The following is a 22,372-nucleotide window of genomic DNA, read 5'->3' as shown; positions in this document are numbered from 1 at the left end:
CAATCCAAGGCAAATCCCAGGACCACACTCAGCCGCGGCTTTCTCTCTCTCCACACCCCTTCAGCCCATGGCTCTGGTGCAATCTCACCAGGCCACTAATGGCTCTGGAGTTTTTGATACCGCTCACCTGCGGTGCCAAAAATGAGCACAATTTCAATTATGCTGGAGTTGAGTACTTGCTAGTAAACTATGTTCCCAATATCTGTGACCACATAAGCACTATGTCTCCCAGGCTGACCCAAACACACTCGGTGACCCACTGAGAGGGGAGGGAGCTCACCCTCCTGGCACAACAGTGGGTTCTCCACTTGAGTTTCAGCTGTGGAACATGCGCCTGCCTGCACCCAGAGACCCAAATTGCCAACAAAATCAGTTGGTGGAGGCAGGTCCCTGAGGCTGGCCTCTGGGTTGTTGGAGTGGTCGCTGGTATATTGAAATAGGTGTCTTCTTTCTTGGCTCATGGGGATCTCAGGTGGCCCCCCCTTGCCTGCCAGTCAGTGACTGCTCCAGGGAAGTTTCCAATGGCCTCTTGGCTGCCCGTCCTTCCTCCTTCAGGTAGCTCTTTCTTAAATAATCTCCCTGTATCTTTCCTCTAATTCTGCTCTTCTGTGTTTGGTGCACTCTGATTCAGTGAGCTGTTCAGAGCACCAAAATCTCTAATTCAAACTGCTGTACCTAGTTTTTCAAGCACTTAGATGGTAAAGGGAAATAGCATGGTACTTACCGACGAGACTCCATTTTGAATCAGAGATCCAGAAATTCTGGTCAAATTCTCACATTAGTCATTGAATTTAACCTGACATTCATATTCTCACCTTCTCAATGGAATATGTGGGTCTGGAAAAGGAGTACATACATGCTATTTCCTTACAGCATTTATCTAATTTCAAAATCAGTATTTTCCTTTGAAATTGGCATATTAATGATAGTGGAGTTACTGCTTAAATAGAAAATGAAGGTTATATATTCTATTGTGAAATGAAATTTAGCTTTATTTATATTCTGTTTAAAATTAAGTATCAATAATTTACACAGTGAATGTGATGGGAAGGAAGTGACCTGTTAAACACTGCTTTATCTGTGTTTCTGTAATTCTTCTTTCCCTTCAGCTGAAGTCGTGGGTGGGTCCTCTCAGTACAGTGAGCCTGGCCCCAGAACCATGGATTTAGTCTGATCATGGCCTTAAACCTAAAGTTAGGTTTAAGGGCTGCTGGTTCAGCATCAAGTCACTGTTGCTGCTCAGCTGGCCATGTTCTTGGTTCCCAGAATCTGCTTCTGGATTTTATACCACCCCACCTCACAAGCAGGATTAAATCTGAGGTCTGCTCCATGCAGCTACAAGCATTCAGACTCTGGGATTGTCTTTTCTGGGAGTCTCCTTCAAATCAGGCTATAGTGACTGATCCCTTAGTACTTAGTATTTCTGAACCTACTTACTAGTTAGTCTGTGTAGTCATTTGACAGTCAGGATTAGGTTCTATGTCTAGAATCTATGTTTTTATCTGGACTAATTGTCATTGTAGAGCTCTGAGAGATCTAAGCAAACATTTAGTCTAATCTCCCCATTTTCAGAATACAAAACAGGCCTGAAGAGATTAAGCATTAGCCTAAAATCATATCAAGGAAGATCTAAGACTATATTTATATCAATAAAACCCTGGTCTTTTATTCTTTTTGTTGTATGATGATTCCATAGTTATTTTGTATTTTCACCTAGACTGTCAGGCCCTCAAGGGTCAGCAACCTATCATTGTTTTCTCTAAGAATGCAAGTCCCTAGGGTAGCTAATATATGTTTATATAGTTGCTGAGGATGCTTACTGATGAGTCAGATCTAAAATGGCTATTTAAGTATCAAAATGATTATGGCTAATTTTATTTATTCACTGAGTATTGACAAGATTTACACAAGTTATTACTCTCTTACTGACTTGACACAGATATTGCCCAAATTTTACCTTTTCTGCAAGTATAACCATTGTTGTTGTTGTTGTTGTTATGTGCCGTCGAGTCGGACCCGACTCATAGTGACCCCTCCTTGGGTTTCTGAGGCAGTATCACTACGAGGGTAGATTGCCCCATCTTCCTTCTGAGGAGTGGCTGGTGGGTTTGAACCACCAGCTTTCTGGTTAGCAGTCAAGTGCCTTAGCCACTATGCTACCAGAGCTCCCTGTATAACCATTACTGTGGTAAATTCCATAAGGGCAATGAGTTGGGCAGTGGAATAGCATAAGTAAAAATAGATTTCTTTAAAAGGTAACAGGAACACCTAAAGTATCATATATCAATTTCATCAGCTTCATTTTTTTTTTTTTAATTGAGAACACAGGCAGTCGTGAACTAGAAAAGCTAATATAAGCACTAGACATTTGGTAATGGAATGGAATTTTTTGTTATATTTTGACTTACAATGTTTTTGACTCCTTGTTTGCTATTGAATGTATTATACAACAATAATGTGAATGTAAAATGTTTTCTTTATATGTCAGTGATATAAGACATATACTGTTATTTGCTTTATCTGGTGATAAGGGCTGTTAATAAATTTAGTCAAAATACAGATGTAATTGGCATAGTCTAAATTGTTGCTGCTTATTGACCAGTAAGGTTATTTCCTGGACACCATTTTTTAAGATAAAAAAGGAACAAGGTTGACACACATTTTGATTTAAAGAAATTTGAGTTACCTGTGCAGGGATTGAGTAATTTTCCAGTAAGTCATTAGTGTTCTGCATCAAGAAACAGAATTTCAATCAACAGTCCCTTTTTACCTCTTACCTTTCCAAAATGACTACTATTGTACCACAGCTTATTATAGAAGATATATGAAACAGTTATTCAATATTCTTTACTGAATTTAGCAACATATATTCAACTGTAAAGGCATTTATTTGTGAGATTTCTACTGACTCATCAGTTGGGTCATAGAATGAAAGGCTGAATAGAAAATTGCTATAAGCAGTTACCAAAAAGTAATAGCTTGAGTCAACCCTGAAACTTGATGGGAAACAGAATATAATTTATTAAGTGCCCTTCAATGTCCTTGGTGTGTCTAGTTAAGGAGTTAAGAATAATAGGCTTCGGGAGTCTGGAAGAGATTCTGTTACAGGCATGCCAATGTTTGAGACCACTGGTGAGCAGCAATCAGAATTAGAAATGAAAACAACTCTCTAACTTCTTCAACTCCACCCCCATTCCCACAAATTTTACCAATTGGTGTTTGCCATTGGTGCTGAGGGTGAGAGTTTTGGTACTGATGTTCTATCTAACTGTCTTAGTTTGCTAGTGCTGCTACAATAGAAAGAGCCCTGGTGACACCGTGGTTAAGCACTGTTGGCTAACCAAAAGGTCAGTGGTTCGAATCCACCAGCCTCCACCCTGGAGAAAGATGTGACAGTCTGTTTTTGTAAAAGTTGTAGCCTTGGAAACCCTGTGAGATAGTTTGCATTAATATATAAAGAAAACCTTATTCCCAAGTGGGGTTGCATCAACAAGTATGGGGGTTAGGATTCTAACATATATTTGAGGACGTAATTCAACCCACAACATATACCAATGATATTTTAAACAAAACAAAACAAAATCAAAACCTATAATATATAGGTTTATCAGCTGTATCATTTTATCAGGTATATAATTTTTATCATTACATCATTTTATCATTATATTTTTATCATTGTCTCATTTTTGTAATATGGCTTTGTCAGCTATGTCAGCTTTATCAGCCATATATTTTTAAAGTCAATGTTTCAATAGAGTTGAATATCTTGCAGTGAACCATGGTAGTCTCACAGAAGGTGAGTGTTCCTTTTAAGTCTGTGGCAGGGCACACAGTTAGAGTCAGGTTGGCTCTTCAAACAAACCTATGAGGCAGAAGCTGCAATCACTCCTTACCAGGGAGACTGTGGAACAGGGGCCACTTGCTTGGTGTCACTTACCACAAATGCTGGGTAAATAAAACTTGAAGCATAAGCATTTTGGGAAATAGTCTACAGTAGTACATAATGAACCATGAAATAACATAAATTACTTTCTAAGGAGGATAAAGATTTTTAAGATTTTTTTTTTTTTTAGGGCAGTAATTAGGTTACCTCTATGAGACATTTCCATTGTAGTTTATAAATTTAGTAACATTTTACAATGACATTTTAAAAAAAGGTTGAGTTACAAATGTAAACTCTACTGGTCTAGATGAAAATAGAAATCCAGGGACTGAGATTGATCCCACTAACGGATCTTGTGTGGTTAAGCTAGTGACTGGGGATCCTCTCAAACCCTCTTTTTTGCAACACATTGGCAAAACTGATTGCTGGGATTTTTCTGTCATGTTGATTTCCTACCATGGAAAGACTTCCTTCTCATCCTCAAAATCTTCCTACTAATGTGAATGTTTGTTCATTGCTATTCCTTACTCTTGATCCACTTTATTCTACTCTGATTGCAATTATGGGCAGTTGAACACTGTTATTTAATCATTTCATGTTATTAGTTTTGCTTCCCAAGAGAAATGTGTATCCTTGAACCAGGGATTTGAATCTTAAGATAGTTCTTATGTCCCTGACATCACTGGTTCTCAAACAGCAGACTGCAGTTGCTACTTTATTTATTAAAGTTCTGAAAATTTGATGCAAATACTTGGAAATATATAAATGTGCCCAAATCCTCTAAAAAAAGAAGGTCTTTTTGAATTTACCATGTTGGCCTAAGATTCTTTAACACAATGATTATTGGAACATGCGGTGAATAATTGGCAAATCACTGCTTTACAACACCTTGTACAGTTATTGGACATATGTTGCTGTTGAGACGGTTATAAATTCTTGCTTGTAAAAATTCTAGATTTCGTAATGTGATTTGTAATTGGCTTACAAAAATGAAAAAAAGAGCCCGTGCGGAGGTACTCGTAGCGGTGTTGTTTCTCAAGCAGCTGCGGTTCTCACAATAGACCCAGGACGAGTCCGGTTCGTGTTCTTCCGCGGAGATCTCTCTCATCTTGCTCGGTTGCAGGAAATCGGGCTGAAGTGACTGAGTCCGTGATGGAGAGAGAAAAGGAACAGTTTCGTGAACTATTTATTGGTGGCTTAAGTTTTGAAACCACAGAAGAAAGCTTGAGGAACTACTGCGAGCAATGGGGAAAACCTACCGATTGTGTGGTAATGCGAGATCTTGCAAACAAAAGATCAAGAGGATTTGGTTTTGTTACCTTTTCTTCCATGGCTGAGGTTGATGCTGCCATGGCTGCAAGACCCCATTCAATTAATGGGCGAGTGGTTGAGCCAAAACGTGCTGTAGCAAGGGAGGAATCTGGAAAACCAGGGGCTCATGTAACAGTGAAGAAGTTATTTGTTGGTGGAATTAAAGAAGATACTGAGGAAAATCACCTTAGAGATTACTTTGAGGAATATGTAAAAATTAATACCATTGAGATCATTACTAATAGTCTGGAAAGAAAAGAGGCTTTGGTTTTGTTACTTTTCATGATCATGATCCTGTGGATAAAATTGTATTGCAAAAATACCACACTATCAATGGCCATAATGCAGAAGTAAGGAAGGCTTTGTCTAGACAAGAAATGCAGGAGGTCCAAAGTTCTAGAAGTGGAAGAGGAGGAAACTGTGGATTTGGGGATTCACGTGGTGAAGGAGGAAATTTTGGACCTGGACCAGGAAGTAACTTTAGAGGAAGATCTGGTGGATATGGAAGTGGACGTGGATTTGGTGATGGCTGTAACGGGTATGGGGAGCTCTGGTAGCATAGTGCCTAAGGCACTGGATGGCTAACCAGAGGGGTGGCGGTTCAAACCCACCAGCAACTCCTCAGAAGGAAGATGGGGCAATCTACTTCGGTAGTGATACCACCTCGGAAACCCAAGGAGGGGTCGCTATGAGTCAGGTCAGACTCCACGGCACATAACAACAACAACATAACGGGTATGGAGGAGGACCTGGAGGTAGCCCTGGTTATCGAGGAGGAAGAGGAGGCTATGGTGGTGGAGGACCTGGATATGGCAACCAGGGTGGGGGCTACGGAAGTGGTTACGACAACTATGGAGGAGGAAATTATGGAAGTGGAAATTAACAATGATTTTGGAAATTATAGCCAACAACTTTCTACTATGGTCCAATGGAGAGTGGAAATTTTGGTGGTAACAGGAACATGGGTGGACCATATGGTGGAGGGAACTGTGGTCCAAGAGGCAGTGGAGGAAGTGAGGGTTATGGAGGGAGGAGCCGATATTGAGCTTCTTCCTATTTGCCATGGGCTTCACTGTATAAATAGGAGAGGATGAGAGCCCAGAGGTAACAAAACAGCTTCAGGTTATTGAAATAACAATGTTAAGGAAACTTATCTCAGTCATGCATAAATATGCAGTGATATGGCAGAAGACACCAGAGCAGATGCAGAGAGCCATTTTGTGAATGGATTGGATTATTTAATAACATTACCTTACTGTGGAGGAAGGATTGTAAAAAAAAAAAAAAAAATGCCTTTGAGACAGTTTCTTAGCTTTTTAATTGTTTCTTTCTAGTGGTCTTTGTAAGAGTGTAGAAGCATTCCTTCTTTGATAATGTTAAATTTGTAAGTTTCAGGTGACATGTGAAACCTTTTTTAAGATTTTTCTCAAAGTTTTGAAAAGCTGTTAGCCAGGATCATGGTGTAATAAGACATAACGTTTTTCTTTAAAAAATTTAAGTGTGTGTGTAGAGTTAAGAAGCTGTTGTACATTTATGATTTAAAAAAATAATTCTAAAGGAAACAAAAATGAAAAAAAATTTTTTTTTTGTTATCTTAGTTTCTCTTGCTTCAATATGGTAAAAGATAAACACACAAAAAATTTCAAAGCTTACTTCAAAAGTATTGTAGAGAAGGCATGAATATTCTAAGATGCTAAATAAAATAATTGATAGCAGGTGGCCAGTTAAGTTTTACCTGCAGTAATTCAAGACAAAGAGAACTTTATGGTCAAAGTTACGGTGTTGTACATACTTTTGATGTGAATGGAAGCTCTGTAAGGTTGGGAATGAGAGTATGATGTGATACTCTATCAGTACTATGACAACAAATGCTGAGGAACAATAAAAGCTAGAGTAATTTTTTAAATAGAAAAAAGTGGGTTGCACTCCTTATAATAAACATTTATTTCATTTTCCAATTTTCTTCCAGGAAGTAAGGATTTAAGAACCATTTTCTTTGAGAATTATGAGATGATTAATGCTTAGAATTATAACAAAATTATGTGTGTGTGTGTATATATATATATTCCAACATTTATTATTATTTACTATAGTTATTGAATAAATATAGTTCAACATTGAATTTTATTTAATATTGTGGCTAAGGACTAAAGTTGGTAGATATTTGATTTACCATAGTCACACAGTTGGAATAAATAGTAATTGGACAGATAGGTGTTGTCACCATCTTTTATGTTGAGTTTTTCTAGTGTTTGAAAAGAACTATAGGTTTGATGTTACTAGTTTTAGATGAAATGTAAAAATGAAATGGAATGTGTAAAGATTCATATCCTAGACATTAGTGAGCTGAAATGGATTGGTATTGGCCATTTTGAATCAGATGATCATTTGGTCTAATAAGCTGGGAATGACAAATTGAAGAGGATTGATATCACATTCATCATCAGAAAGAACATTTCAAGATCTATCCTGAAGTATAACACCATTAGCGATAGGGTAATATCCATACTTCTGTAAGGAAGATCAGTTACTACTACTCTTATTCAAATTTATGCACCAACCACTAAATACAAAGATGAAGAAACTGAAGATTTTTACCAAATTCTGCACTCTTTAATTGACCACACACAATCAAGATACACTGATAATTACTGGTGATTGAAATGCAAAAGTTGGAAAGAAAGAAAGAACATCTGTAGTTGGAAAATATGGTCTTAGAGAAAGAAATGACACCCGACGCCATGTGATAGAATTTTGCAAGACCAATGATTTATTCATTGCACATAGATTTTTCCAAAAACATAAACAGTGACTATACATGTGGACCTTGCCAGATGAGATATATAGGATTCAAATTCACTACATGTGTGGAAAGAGGAGATGGAGAAGTTAATTATCAGTTAGAACAAGGCCAGGAACTGATTGTGGAACAGACCATTGACTGCTCATATGTTAAGTTCAAGTTGAAGCCAAAGAAAATTAAAACAAGTGCATGAAAACCAAAATATGACCTTTATTATATTCTATCTGAATTTAGAAACTATCTGAAGAACAGATTTGAACCATTGAACTCCAGTGACCAAAGAGCAGACAGGTTGTGGGATGACATCAAGGATATCATATATGAAGAAATAAAAGTTCATTAAAAAGAAGAGAATGAAAAGATCAAACTGGATATCAGAAGAGACTCTGAAACTTGCTCTTGAATTGAGTGTAGCTAGAGCCAATGGAAGAAGTGATAAAAAAAAAAAAAAAAAAAAAGAGCTGAGCAGAAAATTTCAACAGGAGACTCATGAACACAAAGTAAAATTTTATAATGAAATGTGCAAAGACATGGAGTTAGAAAATTAAAGGGGAAGAACACTCTTGGCATTTGTGAAGCTGAAAGAACTGAAGAAAAACTTCAAGACTCTAAGTGCAAAATTGAAGGATTCTATGGGCAAAATATTAAACAATGCAGGCAGCATCAAAAGAACATGGAAGGAATATGAAGAATCACTGTACCAAAAGGAACTGGCTGACATTTAACCATTTCAGGAGGTGGCATATGATCAAGAACTGATGGATTGAAGGAAGAAGTCTAGGAACTGGTAGAAAACAAGGCTCCTGGAATTGACAGAATATCTATGGAGATGTTTTAACAAACATATGTGGCTTTGCAAGTGCTCACTTATTTCTACTGAAAGAGATCCATCCATATTTGTGTCCATTCCAAAAAAAAGTGATTCAACAGAATATGGAAATTGTTGAACAATATCATTAATATCACACATGAGATTTTGCCAAAGATAATTTAAAAAATATTATGGTAGAATAATGACAGGGAACTTCCAGAAATTCAATCCAAATTCAGAAGAGGGTGTGGAATGAGGGATATCATTGCTTATGGCAGATAGATCTTGGCTGAGCAAAGAATACCAGAAGAGGTCTACCTGTGTTTTATTGACTATACAAAGCATTTGACTGTATGTATAACAGCAAATTAGATATAACATTGTGAAGAATGAGAATTCCAGAACACTTAGTTGTGCTCATAAGGTAACTGTATATAGACCAAGAGACAGTCTTTCAAACAGAACAAGGGAATATTGTGTGGTTTAAAATCAGGAAAGGTGTGTGCCAGAGTTGTAATCTCTCAACATAGTTACTCAATTTTTATGCTGAACAAATAGTTTGAGAAGCTGGACTATATGAAGAAAAAGGTGGTATCATGATTGGAGAAAGACTCAATAAGAACCTGTGACATCCGGATGACACATCCTTGCTTGCTGAAAGTGAAAATGACTTGAAGTACTTACTGATGATGATCAAAGATGACACCTTCAGTATGGATTACACCCAACACAAAGAATACAAAAGTCCTCACAACTGGACCAATAAGCAACATCATGGTAAATGGAGAAAAGATTGAAGTTGTCAGGGGTTTCATTTTGTTTAGATCCACAATCAATGCCCATGGAAGCAACAGTCAAGAAGTCATGTGATATATTACACTGGGCAAATCAGATGCAAAAGATCTCTTTAAAGTGTTAAAGAGAAAAGGAACCATTTTGAAGACTAAAATAACCTGACCTATGTCATGGAATTTTCAATAGCCTCATATGCATGGACAATAAATGGGGAAGACTGCAGAAGAATTGATGTATTTGAATTGTGATGTTGGCAAAGAATATTGAAAATGGTATGGACCGCCAGAAAAATGAACATCTGTTTTGGAAGAAGTACAAATGGAATGCTCCTCAGAAGCAAGGATGGCTTACTTTGCTCATGTTATGAGGAGGGACCAGTTCCTGGAGAAGAACATCAGGCTTGGTAAGGTGTGGAATCAACAAAAAAGAAGACCCTCAATGAGATGGATTGACACAGCGGCTGCAACAAAGGGCTCAAGCACAGCAAAGATTGTGAGAGTGGTGCAGGACCACACAGTGTTTCTGTCTGTTGTGCAAAGGGTCACTATGACTTGGAACTGACTTGATGGCACCTAACAACAAAAACCACAACAGTATCTACATTGTAACTGTCCAGGAATTTGATACATTTTCTCATAACCTTAGTACTGCAGAGAAGTGCCTATACTCAAGAGGAAAAGTGCCTGTACTCAACCTAATACTTACCATAGTGCCCGATTTCTCCTCTTTCATTTAATACTGTATTTCTTAGGGATTGTTGAGCCAAGTATTTTTTGTTTTCTCATTCCTTGAAATTTTATAAGAAGAGTGGCAAACATTTACATAGATCTTCCTCACACTTATCTATGCCTCACATAGATCTGTCTCAGCACTTTAGACAGTTAACTCACATGTTCCCCACCAACTCTCTGAAATAGGCACTATCTAATTCTCCATTTTACAGGTGAGGACTCTGAGGCATATTGTAGTTGTTGTTTTGTGCTGTCGAGTTGGTTTTGACTCAGAGTGTCCAGATGAGCAGCAGAATGAAACACTGTTCAGTCCTGCACCATCCTCACAATTGTTGCTTTTTTGAGCCCATTGTTGTAGCCATAGTGTCAATCCATCTCATTGAAGGACTTCCTCTTTTTCATTGACCCTCTACATTAGCAAGCATGTTGTCTTTCTCCAGGGACTGGTCACTCCTGATAACATGAGCAAGGTACATGAGATAAATCTCACCATCCTTACTTCTAAGGAGCATTCCGTCTGTACTTCTTCCAAAACAGATTTTTTCATTCTTCTGGTAGTCCATGGTATAGTCAATATTCTTTGCCAACATCATAATCAAAGTCATCAATTCTTCTTTGGTCTCCCTCATTCATTGTCCAGCTATTGTGAGCATATAAGGTGATTGAAAATACCATGGCTAGGGGTCAGATACACCTTAGTCTTCAAAGTGACATTTTTGCTCTTTAATATTTTAAATAGATCTTTTGCAGTAGATTTGCCCAGTCAGTATGTCATCTGATTTCTTGGCTGCTGCTTCCATGGACATTTGTTGTGGATCAAGGTAAAATGAAATCTCTGATAACTTCAATCTTTTCTCTATCATGAAGTTGCTTATTGATTCAGTTGTTTGGATTTTTTTGTTCTTTATGTTGAGGTGAAATCCGCACTGAAGATTGTAGTCTTTGATCTTCATCAGTAAATACTTCAAGTTTTTCTCACTTTCAGCAAGCAAGTTGTGTCATCTGCATGTTACAGGTTTTTAGTGAGTCTTTCTCCAATCACCTTCTTCTTCATATATTCCAGCTTCTCAAACTATTGCTCAGCATACAAATTGAATAAGTAGGGTGATAGGTTACAACTCTGACACACACATTTCCTGATTTTAAACCACACAGTATCCCCTTGTTCTGTTTGAATGACTGCCTCTTGGTCTATGTACACATTCCTTATGAGCACAATTAAGTGTTCAGTAATTGACATTCTTTTCAATATTATTCATAATTTGTTATGATCCACACAGTCAAATGCCTTTGCACAGTCAATAAAACACAAGTAAACATCTTTTTGGTATTCTCTACTTTTAGCCAGATCTATCTGGTGTCAGTAACGATATCCATTGTTCCACATCGTCTTCTGAATCTAGCATGAATTTCAAGTGGTTCCCTCTTTACGTACTGTTGCAACCATTTTTGAAATATCTTTGGCAATTTTTTTCTTGCGTGTGATATTAATGATATTATATGATGATTTCCACATTCTATTGGATCATGTGTTTGTAGTGGGCAATACGGATCTCTTACAGACAGTTGGTCAGGTAGCTGTCTTCAAATTTCTTGGTAGTGAAGAATGAGCACCTCTAGTGTTGGATCCATTTGTTGAAACATCCAATGGATATTCTATCAATTCCTAGAGCTTTATTTTTCACTAATTCTTTCAGTGCAGCTTGGACTTCTTCCTTCAGTACCATCAGTTCTTGGTCATATGCTACCTTCTGAAATGGTTGAATGTAGACCAGTCCTTTTTGGTACAGTGACTCTGTGTATTCCTCACATCTTCTTTTGATGCTTCCTGTGTCATTCAATATTTTGCCCTAAACTCCTTCACTATTGCTTTAATTTTTTCTTCAGTTCTTTCAGCTTGAGAAATGCTGAATATGTTCTTCTTTTCTGGTTTTCTAACTCCAGGTCTTTGCATATTTCATTATACTTTGTCTTCTTGACCTGCCCTTTGAAATCTTCTGTTCATCTTTTTTTTGCTTTCATTGCTGCCATTTATTTTAGCTACTCTCTGTTCGTGAACAAGTTTCAGAGTTTCTTCTGAAATCCATTTTAGTCTTTTCTTTCTTTCCTATCTTTCAAATGACAAACTTTTTTTCTTCATGTAAGATGTCCTTGATGTCATCCTACAACAGCTCTGGTCTTTGGTTATTAATGCTCAGTGTCTGAAATTTATTCTTGAGATGATCTCTAAATGCATGTGGTATACACTTAAGGTCGTATTTTGGTTCTTGTGGATTAATTTTTGTTCTCTTCAGCTTCAACTTGAAATTGCAAATGAGCAATTGGTGGTCTGTTCCACTGTCAGTCCCTGGCCTTGTTCTGATTGCTGATATTGAGCTTCTCCATAATGTCTTTCCCCAGATGTAGTCCTTATTTCCATTTTATAGATGAGGACACTGAGGCATAGAGAGATTAAATAACTTGCCCCAAGCCACACAGCTATCAAGAATTGGTGCCAGTATTCATAAACATACAGTCAGGCTCCAGAGTTAACTAGGTTGCTTCCCATTTAGGTTGTACTTGAGTTCTTAATGATAAAATCTAATGATTTATTTCCAGTTCTTTTGCTACTTAGCATCTTGATATAACTTGGCATACTTTGGCTTCTATGACTGTCAAATCTCCTTGTTCTCTTGTCTGCTTTCTTCCTTTTTGTGGATTTTATTATGCTATTTACAATTCTGCCCTATTTTCGGTTATTTGCCAGTGTTTCCACTTGGTTCTTTGTATGTATTTTCTCTATTACCTTTGGAAATCTCTTCATCTATCATTGCTTCTTTCTTTTCTTTTTTTTTTAAGATATAGATGTTTTTATTTTTATTTTTCAAGGTTTTGATATTTTTAACTAACATTTTATTTATTTTAAGAGCTTGCTTTACATTCAACATAGCACATACATTTACTTTCATTCCCCATTTGCCATGTCCAACCCTAACCTGGTCTCCTCCCCTCCCTACCCTGTAACCATCCCCCTGTGCCCCTCATATTTACACACTGTTGTTTGTCCTGCATTTCCTCAGTTTGAATGTTGGTCTTCTGGTGTCCCATGGTCTATTGCTCTAAGGGATGTATTATCATAGAGTATATGGGTGCGTCATCCTTGATTGAGTGGTCTGCATGTACATTTTATTAACTATTGGGCTGAAAGCCCACCCCTGGGGGTAAGTTTTATTCCAGGCACAAAATGTATTCCAGGGCCATAGTATTGGGAGTCTCACCAGATTTCATCTGACCAGTAATTCTGGTCATTATTGAGTTTTTGGGTCATTGCTTCTTTTTAATGACTGTCACATATCTTTCACTATCTCCAGATTCCCTAAGAGTTATTTGCTGCAAATCTCTCTCTTATGAATGCTTTATGGGTATTTAAACACAGCATGTCCCCCAAATTTATTATCCCTGCTCTTTGTTCCTCTCCTCAATCTACTTTCCACTCTGTGTCTGCATCTCAGCTCACCAAAAGGCACTATGTTCCTTCCATGCTCATGGACTAGGCACCATCAGAGTTATTGTCAAAAGCTCATTTTCTCTTATTTCTTGGATCCAGTCAGTCATCAGGAATTCTAGACAAAGAAAATAGTTCAAGAAATGGATAGAAGTCTGAATGTTCTTGGCATACTAGGGAAATTGTGAGTAGTCTAGGAGGTCAGAGGAAGAATGGATGAAGTAAGAAAAAAGTAAATTAAAAGAGGTTGATTCAGACACAGTACAGTGTATTGACCTTTGAAAAGAAATGGACTGTGAGGCCAAAATATGTTACTGACTGATTTTTTCTCAACAATAGGCTTCTTGTTTTTAGGGTGGCTAGACCTCCATAAATATTTTGCAGTCAGATCTGATGTTCATTCCTGCAGGTAACTGGCATTAGTAGTACTTCTAGAGACCTAGAGACTCTCATATTTGAACTGATACACATAAAAACTCCACTAGCCAGTCATGAGAAATAGAATTAAAAATTAAGGCAGGAGAAGGGATCATTTCTTTACAGAACAATGTCCCCTACTGAGGACATTGCCTCAAGTATCAAGCCACTTGGGAAACCAGTCTGGCCATCAGAATACCTTGTAAGCACAGAGGGACAGAGTGAAGATTTAAAGTAGCCTGGCAATGGAGAGAGTGGTTCCCCAGGGCCTTTTAGAGCCATTGAGTGATGATGACTTATCACTTCCCCACAGCAGTTTAGTGGTCAGCAGTGTCCTGCACCGAGATAGAAGCACCTGTCAAAGTTTACTTCTGTGAATTCTATTCCATTTCCTTGTTCTAGCTATCTCTTTCATGGATACATTCATTCTTAGGTAATTTAATATTATCGATAAGCTAGAGGCAAGAAAGCAATTCCTTGGTATATAGGAAGCACTCCATCTCCTTTTTTTTTTTTTTTTTTGGTAAAATCAAGTCTTTCCTCAATTTGTGGGGGTGGGAAGGCAAATAAATGACTCTAGGGATTCAGAATAGGCAGAACTATATCTTAAACAGAGAATCTGTATTCCTCAGTGAGGGTGATGATCTGGCCAGGGCAGGGATCCCAGCTGTTTTCCATATTGAGTGAACTTTGGATGTGCCAGACTGTTAACAGGAGCCTTGGTGATGCAACAGCTAAGCGATCAGCTGCTAACTTAAAGATAGTCAGTTTGGACCCACCCAGTGGCTCTGTGAAGGAAAGACCTGGTGATCTGCTCTTGTAAAGGTTACAGCCTAGCAAACCCTACGGAGCAGTTCTACTCTGTCACATGGGATCACTCTGAGTTGGAACAGTTTTGAAGGCACCCAACAACAACAACAGAAGGGGGATCTGACGAAACAGTTTCTGGGAAGTGGATGAGGGGAAAGAACCCCAAATGAAAGGTAGTTGCTTACAGCTAATGGAAAGCTCTTGTTTCTTTTTGTTTTTAAAATAAAACCAAAACCAAACTCACTGCCATTGAATCGGTTCTGACTCATAGAGACCCCTCCTTGGGTTTCCGAGACCGTATTTCTACAAAAGTAGATTGCCCAGTATTCCTTCCGAGGAGTGGCTGGTGGATTTGAACTTCCAGACTTCTGGTTAGCAGACAAACACCTTAGGCAATACACCATCAGAATACCAGATAACTAGGAGGAGAAAGGTTTCCTTTTTCTCCTGTTCAGCTGAGACAAATGCGAGCACACTCTAGCTGACACTGTAAAATGCTCTCCGGACACTTCTGTGGTATTGTTATTGTTAGTTGCCACAGTGTGGATCCCAGCTCATGATGACCCCATGAATGCAAAGCAGAGCTGCTCCACAGGTTTTCAAGGCTTTAGCCTTCAGGAAGCAGACCTCCTTTCATGTCTTCTGAGGTGCTGCTCAATGGTTTCTAACCACTAACTTTTCCACTAGAAGTCGAGTGCTTAACCATTTGAACCACCCAGGTACACTTAGATAGTAGGGCAAAATTGGGAGTTTTCTGAGGTTTTCTACATTAAGATGATTTCTTTTTATTTTGGTAAATCCAGAGTAGCAACATATGTTCTCTGACATTGCTCAAAAATGTATTGGTTCATTTGACTTCTTTTAGGAATATAACTTGTTTTAAAATTTAATAATTTCCCTCTCACCATACAGTTATAAACCACAGAAATTATACTTTGGTTGTCTCTGCATAGTTCTCACTCCCCTTGAGTGTTCTAGGGGCTTATATCATGAAGATCAAAAACAGAAGATTGTACCTCTCTGATTAAAAATATTTTGATATATGATTTTTTTTTCTTTATTGTTTCTTTGTTTTGGTTTCCTCACTATGATTACATTTAGTCTGTTTTATAAACGAAGATTTGGCAATTTGTCAATGTAAAGAAATCATCCAACTATTTAACCAACTGCTGTAAAGTCATATCCAACCCCTAGTGACCCCTCCTTGGGTTTCTGAGGCAGTATCACTACAAAAGTAGATTGCCCAACCTTCCTTCTGAGGAGTGTCTGGTGGGTTTGAACCTCCAGACTTCTGGTTAGCAGTCAAATGCCTTAGGCACTACACCAAAACTCTAAAAAAAGGAGGAGCAGAAAACAAAATTGGTAAAACACAGAAATCTGGACATATGATGACCATGTTTTCTGTATGAAAAATCAGTGCACATGGTCTGACTAGTGTGTGTAAGCTTACTTAAAAAAAAAAAAAAAATCCATTGCTATCAAGTCTATTACAATTTACCGTGATCCTATAGGTCAGAGTAGCTCCATAGGATTTCTAAGGTAGCAACTGGTGGGTTTGAACCACTGCCCTTTCAGTTAGCATCTGAGCACTTAACTACTGCTCCATTAGGGCTTTTTCTATCTAAGGACAAGATCATGAAATTCTTTATACCATGAGTATCCTTGACAATTTGGCATGTGTGATTTCTAGGATCTTAGGATAAAAGAACGTCTTTGAGTATCTCCCACTGCCAGCTGCAGGGTCATAGTAGGACTCTGGAGAAGATTAAACCCATCAGCTATTATTCTCAAGAGGAATATCGGCAGAGAAAGGATATTTATTTTCCTATCCCTGAATGGCACAATGGTTAAGCGCTCAGCTGCTAACTGGAAAGTGGGTGATTTGCACTGACCCAGAAGCTCTGAGAAAGAAAGACCTGTCTATCTGCTCCTGTAAAGTTTACAGCCAAGAAAACCCTATGCAGTAGTTCTATTGTATCATCCTAATCATATGATCAAAGTACAAGAGATGAAGCTGCGCCATCCTCATTTCCGAGGAGCATTATAGCTGTACTTTCTCCAAATTCATATGATCATTCTTCTGGTAGTTCATGGCATATTCAATATTCTTTGCCAACACCTTAAGTTTGCTATGAATCAAAATTGACACGATTGTATCTAACAATATTCTTATGAATCCATCATCAGGCTTACCTAACTAGTTGCTGTTGATTCAACTCCAACTCATGGTAGATCCATGCTCCATAGGGTTGTTAATGACTGACTTTTCAGAAGTAGATTGCCAGGCCTTTCTCCAGAGACACTTCTGGGTGAACTTGAACTTCCAACCTTTTGGTTAGCAGCTGAGCATGTTAACCATTTGCACCATCCAGGGAGTTCATCAATAGACTTATAATAGTAAAATTTTTCCCAAACTCTCAGCTGCTGTTTGGGAGGATTAATGCAAAATTTCACCAAAACATCCATGTTGTTGTTGTTTGCTGTCGAGTCGGCCCCGACTCATAGTGACCCCTCCTTGGGTTTCCGAGGCAGTATCATTATGGAAGTAGGATTGCCCAACCTTCCTTCCGAGGAGTGGCCAGTGGGTTTGAACCGCCAGCCTTCTGGTGAGCAGTCTAGTGCCTTAGGCACTATGCTACCAGAGCTCCTAAAACATCCATAAGGTCACCAAAAGCTCAAACCTACATATATTATTTCACATTAACTTTATTAATTCTGCATCATTGGGATCTCTCCTTTTGAAGGAGACTTACCTGGAGCTACACATTTAACTGCACTTCAATTATGGTGTTGGCAAAGGATATTGAATATGCCATGAACCACCAGAAGAATGATCACATTTGTCTTGGAGGAAGTACAGCTATAATGCTCCTTGGAAACGAGGATGGTGCAGCTTCATCTCTTGTACTTTGGTCATATTATTAGGAAGGACCAGTCTCTGGTGAAGTATATTATCCCTAGTAAAGTAGAGGGTGTGGTAGTTAAGGTTATGTATCAACTTGGCTGGGCCATGATTTTGAGTGGCTTGGCAGCTGTATGTAGTAATTACCCATGATGAGAGTGTATTGCATGGTGGAATCTGCTGTAAGCAGCTAAGTAGTTGAAGGGCAATTACCTTTGGGGTGTAACCTGCTTCCAGTATATATGAAGAAGCTTTGGAAAGCTCTCTAGCTTTGTGGCACATTTGGATGCTGCATCTGGCAGATTCTTCATCTCTAGTTCCTGGGCTTGAACTGTAGTCTTCTGTGTTGCCTGCTGATCTTTGGATTGTTCCTGGACTTGAACCAGAGACCTTCTGTGTTTTTTGCTGGTCTTGGAATTGTGCCATTTTATCTGTTGACCTGGGTTCATCAGCCCAGCAGTCAGCAGCTGCACGAGTTAGGTGAAACCTCCAGCTCCAGTGGGCCTGGAACAAGAGGCAGAGCTGAAGCCCACATTTCAAGACCTTCACCCAGCCCCTAGAACAAATACTCTGAACTTGGACTTCTAGCCTCATAAACTGTAAAAGAATAAATTCCTGTTTGTTAAGCCATCCACTTGTGGTATTCCTATTATTGCAGCACTAGAGAACTGAGACAAAGTTAGTGAAAAAGACGAAGACCCTTAATGAGATGGATTGACACAATGACTGCAACAATGGGCTCAAACAAATGTGAGGATGATGCAGGACTGGGCAGCATTTCCTTCTGTTGTGCTTAAGGTTGCTATGAGTCAGAACAGACTCAATGTCACCTACCAACAATGACAACAACACCCATTTAACAAGAGGTGTGTGTTTTCCCAACAGCAGATTTCCTCTTACCAACAGGTTCCCATCCTCTTTCCTGATTTTATGTATCTGTGTACCTTTTTGTGTTCCAGTGATTGGAAACAGTTTTATGAAATTAAAAATATTTCCATGAAAAGTAGCTTCATAAAAATACTCTCTATTTTAGTTTTTGTGGCAACTTCTCTCTTGTCTACACTTTCTCTGGCATAAAGCTAGAGTGACATTGGATGACTAAGAATGTGCTTTAATATATACCACATGTTCAAATTTTTATTCTTTTTATTTGAAGCTATTACAAGCCATTAAAACACAGAGAAAACGTAGATAACTATATAGATGGAAGCTCAATTTTACAGATGTGAAGAAAAATGAGTATTGACATTTTTTCTTTTAAATTGTCATCAGAAGTTAATTCCTAGGGAAATATATTGGTTTGAGGTTTTACCAGGTCTGGAAGTAATTCTGGAAGTGCCAGAGTGATTATTAATATTATGTGTCAACTTTGCTAAGCTATAATTCTCAGTGGTTTAGCAGACATTGAACTGATTGCTCTTCCACAGAGCATGTAATCACCTCCATGATGGGATCTGATATAATGTAATCATCTTCATGATGAGATCTTATACATGCAGCCAATCAGTTGAAAGGGGAGTTTCCTTGGAGATGTGCCCTGCCTCCAATATATAAATGAATGTTCCAGCAAGGCTCACTCTTACTCCTGCATCCAATTTGTCATAATATAACCTCTAGTTCTTGGAACATGAACCAGCAGCCTGCTGTATAACCTGCATATTTTGGGACTTGCCATCTCCCACATTTCTGTTAACCAGCAGTCTGCCCTCTGATCTGCCAATGTTGGCTTGGTCAGCCCCTATAACCACGTGAGTCAGGAGAAGCTTACAGCCTGACATCTGACCCACTTTTTGGGATCTTCCAGCCTCCACAACTTTGTGAACCATTTCCTTGAACTAAATCAAGCACTCTCTCTCTCTCTCTCTCTGTATGTGTGTATGCTTCATTAGTTTTGCTCTTCTCGAGAACCCAGGCTAAGACAGCCCATTTCCTCATTCATTTACTGATTCCATACCCTCCATAATCAGAACACTGATGAAAAGAAAAGACTACATTGCTCTGTGGAGAGAAAAGACCTCCTTTGTCTTTTGATACCCATCTTTTATTCCCAAATCCTCTTCAGCAAGGAACAAACATCCTAATTCTGCCAGTTCAAATTATTAGAGGCAACGAAGAACGTTAGCAATAAGACTTATAAGTTGTCCCAAGCTGAAGCCAGATATTGTAGAGTACATATTGTCTCCAGAGTAAGGAATTAATTTTGCTTTTAACTCAAGCAAACCCCTGAGAACTCTTGTAATAGGAAGGAAAGCATTCAGTTCCCACATCACAAGATGTTCTTCAGCTATACCTCTTCAAGGCCAAGAAATTTTACAGACTCCTTGTCACTCCACCCTCTTCCCTCTTTCCCACATTCCTGTATCATGAAAATTCATGCAGAGGGTTGGGCTTCAAACCTCAATATGACCATAAGCTGCACTTCTTGCTAGAAATTAAGTCTTAGGTTGTTGTGTTCCTCCTCCACCTATAACGAAGTAGATGAATTTGGGAGCCTTGTTTTGTTAAGTAGCAATATCTGGCCTTGCCTCAAAAAGCACTCTTTACATTCTTTAACAGCTGTGCTCAGGGGTAAGTAATCATATCTTCCTTATAAAGAATTTCCAAAATGCCTCACTTGTGTATCAGCACATATTGTACTCTCTTCAAACATTCCCCATAAACACATTAGGACACACCATCCCTTGAACTTATTTGTTTATGATGTCTTGTCTTGCACCCTGATGAAGTTCTTAATGTAAAAATGGGCCTTCTCATTGAATAAGAAGATGGATGAATGCAATGCAAAGTTCAAACCAGTAATATGAACAAAGAGCTGGGGGCTCCAGAGTCAGGTTGAGTGAGTGAATCTTGGCTTTGCTGCTTGTATTACCTGTGCATCTTGGGGAAGTTATTCAATATCTTTTTGTCTCAAATCCTTAGCTGTAAACTGGGAATGCAAATAGTATTTACCTAATAAGATTGTTGTAAGCACCACATGAGATATACATACAAAGTTTTAGAATAGTCTTTGGAATGTTTTAGACATTATTTATTTATTTATTTTAAAAATACATTTTATTGAAATATAATTTATGTACAATGAAATACACAATTTAGTCATTATTTTAAAGTTGCCTATCTTCTACCTTTTGCACCTTTTCTCCCTTTTTCTGTTTCTTCATAGTTGATATGTGTTAAATTTTGTTCCCCCCAAAGTTATTTTGAAATCCTAACTCTTGTGCCTATAAATATGACCCTGTTGGAAAACAGGATTTTTCTTTTGCTACATAAATGAGGTCATACTGGAGTAGAACCAGTCAACCAACAAGTTGCCCTCGAGTTGATTCAAGTTCATGGTAACCCCATGAGTTTCAGAGTAAAACTATGCTTTATGTTGTTGTTGTTTGGTGCCATTGAGTTCTCTCTGACTCATAGTGATCTTGCATAAAACAGGACAAAACACTGCCTGGTCTTGTGCCAACCTCACAATCCTTGCTATACCTGAGCCCATCATTGCAGCCACTGTGTCAATCCACCTTGTTGAGAGCCTTCCCTTTTTCATTGACCTTCCACTTTACCAAGCATAATATCCTCCAGAGAATGGTCCCTTCTAACAACATGACCGAAGTAGATGAGATGAAGTCTGACCACTCTCATTTTCAAGGAGCATTCCATCAGCACTTCTTCCAGGACAGATTTGTTAGTTCTTCTGGCAGTCCATGGTACTCTTTGCCAACACCACAACTCAAAAGCATCAACTCTTCTTTGATCTTCCTCATTCATTGTCCAGCTCTCACATGCATATGAAGTGATTGAAAATACCGTGGCTGGGGTTAGGCACACCTTAGTCTTCAAGGAGACATCTTTGCTCTGCAGCACTTTAAAGAGGTCTTTTGCAGCATATTTGCCCAGTGTAATATGTTATCTGCTGCTTCCGTTGCTGTTGACTATGAAACCAAGTAATATGAAATCTTTAACAACTTCAATCTTTTCTCCATTTATTGTGATGGTGCTTATTGGTCCAGTTGTGGGTATTTTGGTTTTCTTTATGTTGAGGTGTAATCCATACTGCAGACTGTAGTCTTTAATCTTCATCAGTAAGTGGTTCAAGTCATTCTCACTTTCAGCAAGCAAAGTTGTGTCTTCTGTGTGTTCAGGTTGTTAACGAGTCTTCCTTCAATCCTGATGCCATGCTCTTCTTCATATAATCCAGGTTCTCAGATTATTTGTTTAGCATATAAATTTAATAAGTATGGTGAAAGGATACAGTCCTGATGCATCCCATTCCTGACTTTAAACCATGCAGTATTCCCTTGTTCTGTTTGAACGACAGCCTCCTGTTCTATGTACAGGTTCCTCATGAGTACAATCAAGTGTTCTGGAATTACCATTCTTCTGAATGTTATCAACAGTTTGTTATGATCCACACAGTCTAATGCCTTCTCA

At 38.4% G+C, this 22,372-nt stretch overlaps 1 pseudogene; it reads left to right on the top strand.

Annotated features, from left to right (window-relative positions):
- The first annotated feature begins 5,026 nt into the window (after positions 1-5,026).
- On the top strand, positions 5,027-6,239 carry LOC103197588 (annotated as a pseudogene).
- Positions 6,240-22,372: the final 16,133 nt, after the last annotated feature.

This window comes from Orycteropus afer, unplaced genomic scaffold, assembly GCF_000298275.1.
Source record: "Orycteropus afer afer isolate SDZICR_OR568_19922 unplaced genomic scaffold, OryAfe1.0 scaffold00081, whole genome shotgun sequence".
In the NCBI taxonomy this organism is placed as follows: Eukaryota; Metazoa; Chordata; class Mammalia; order Tubulidentata; family Orycteropodidae; genus Orycteropus; species Orycteropus afer.
Note: the sequence above shows the minus strand (reverse complement) of the source record. Positions and strands in the feature narration are given on the sequence as shown.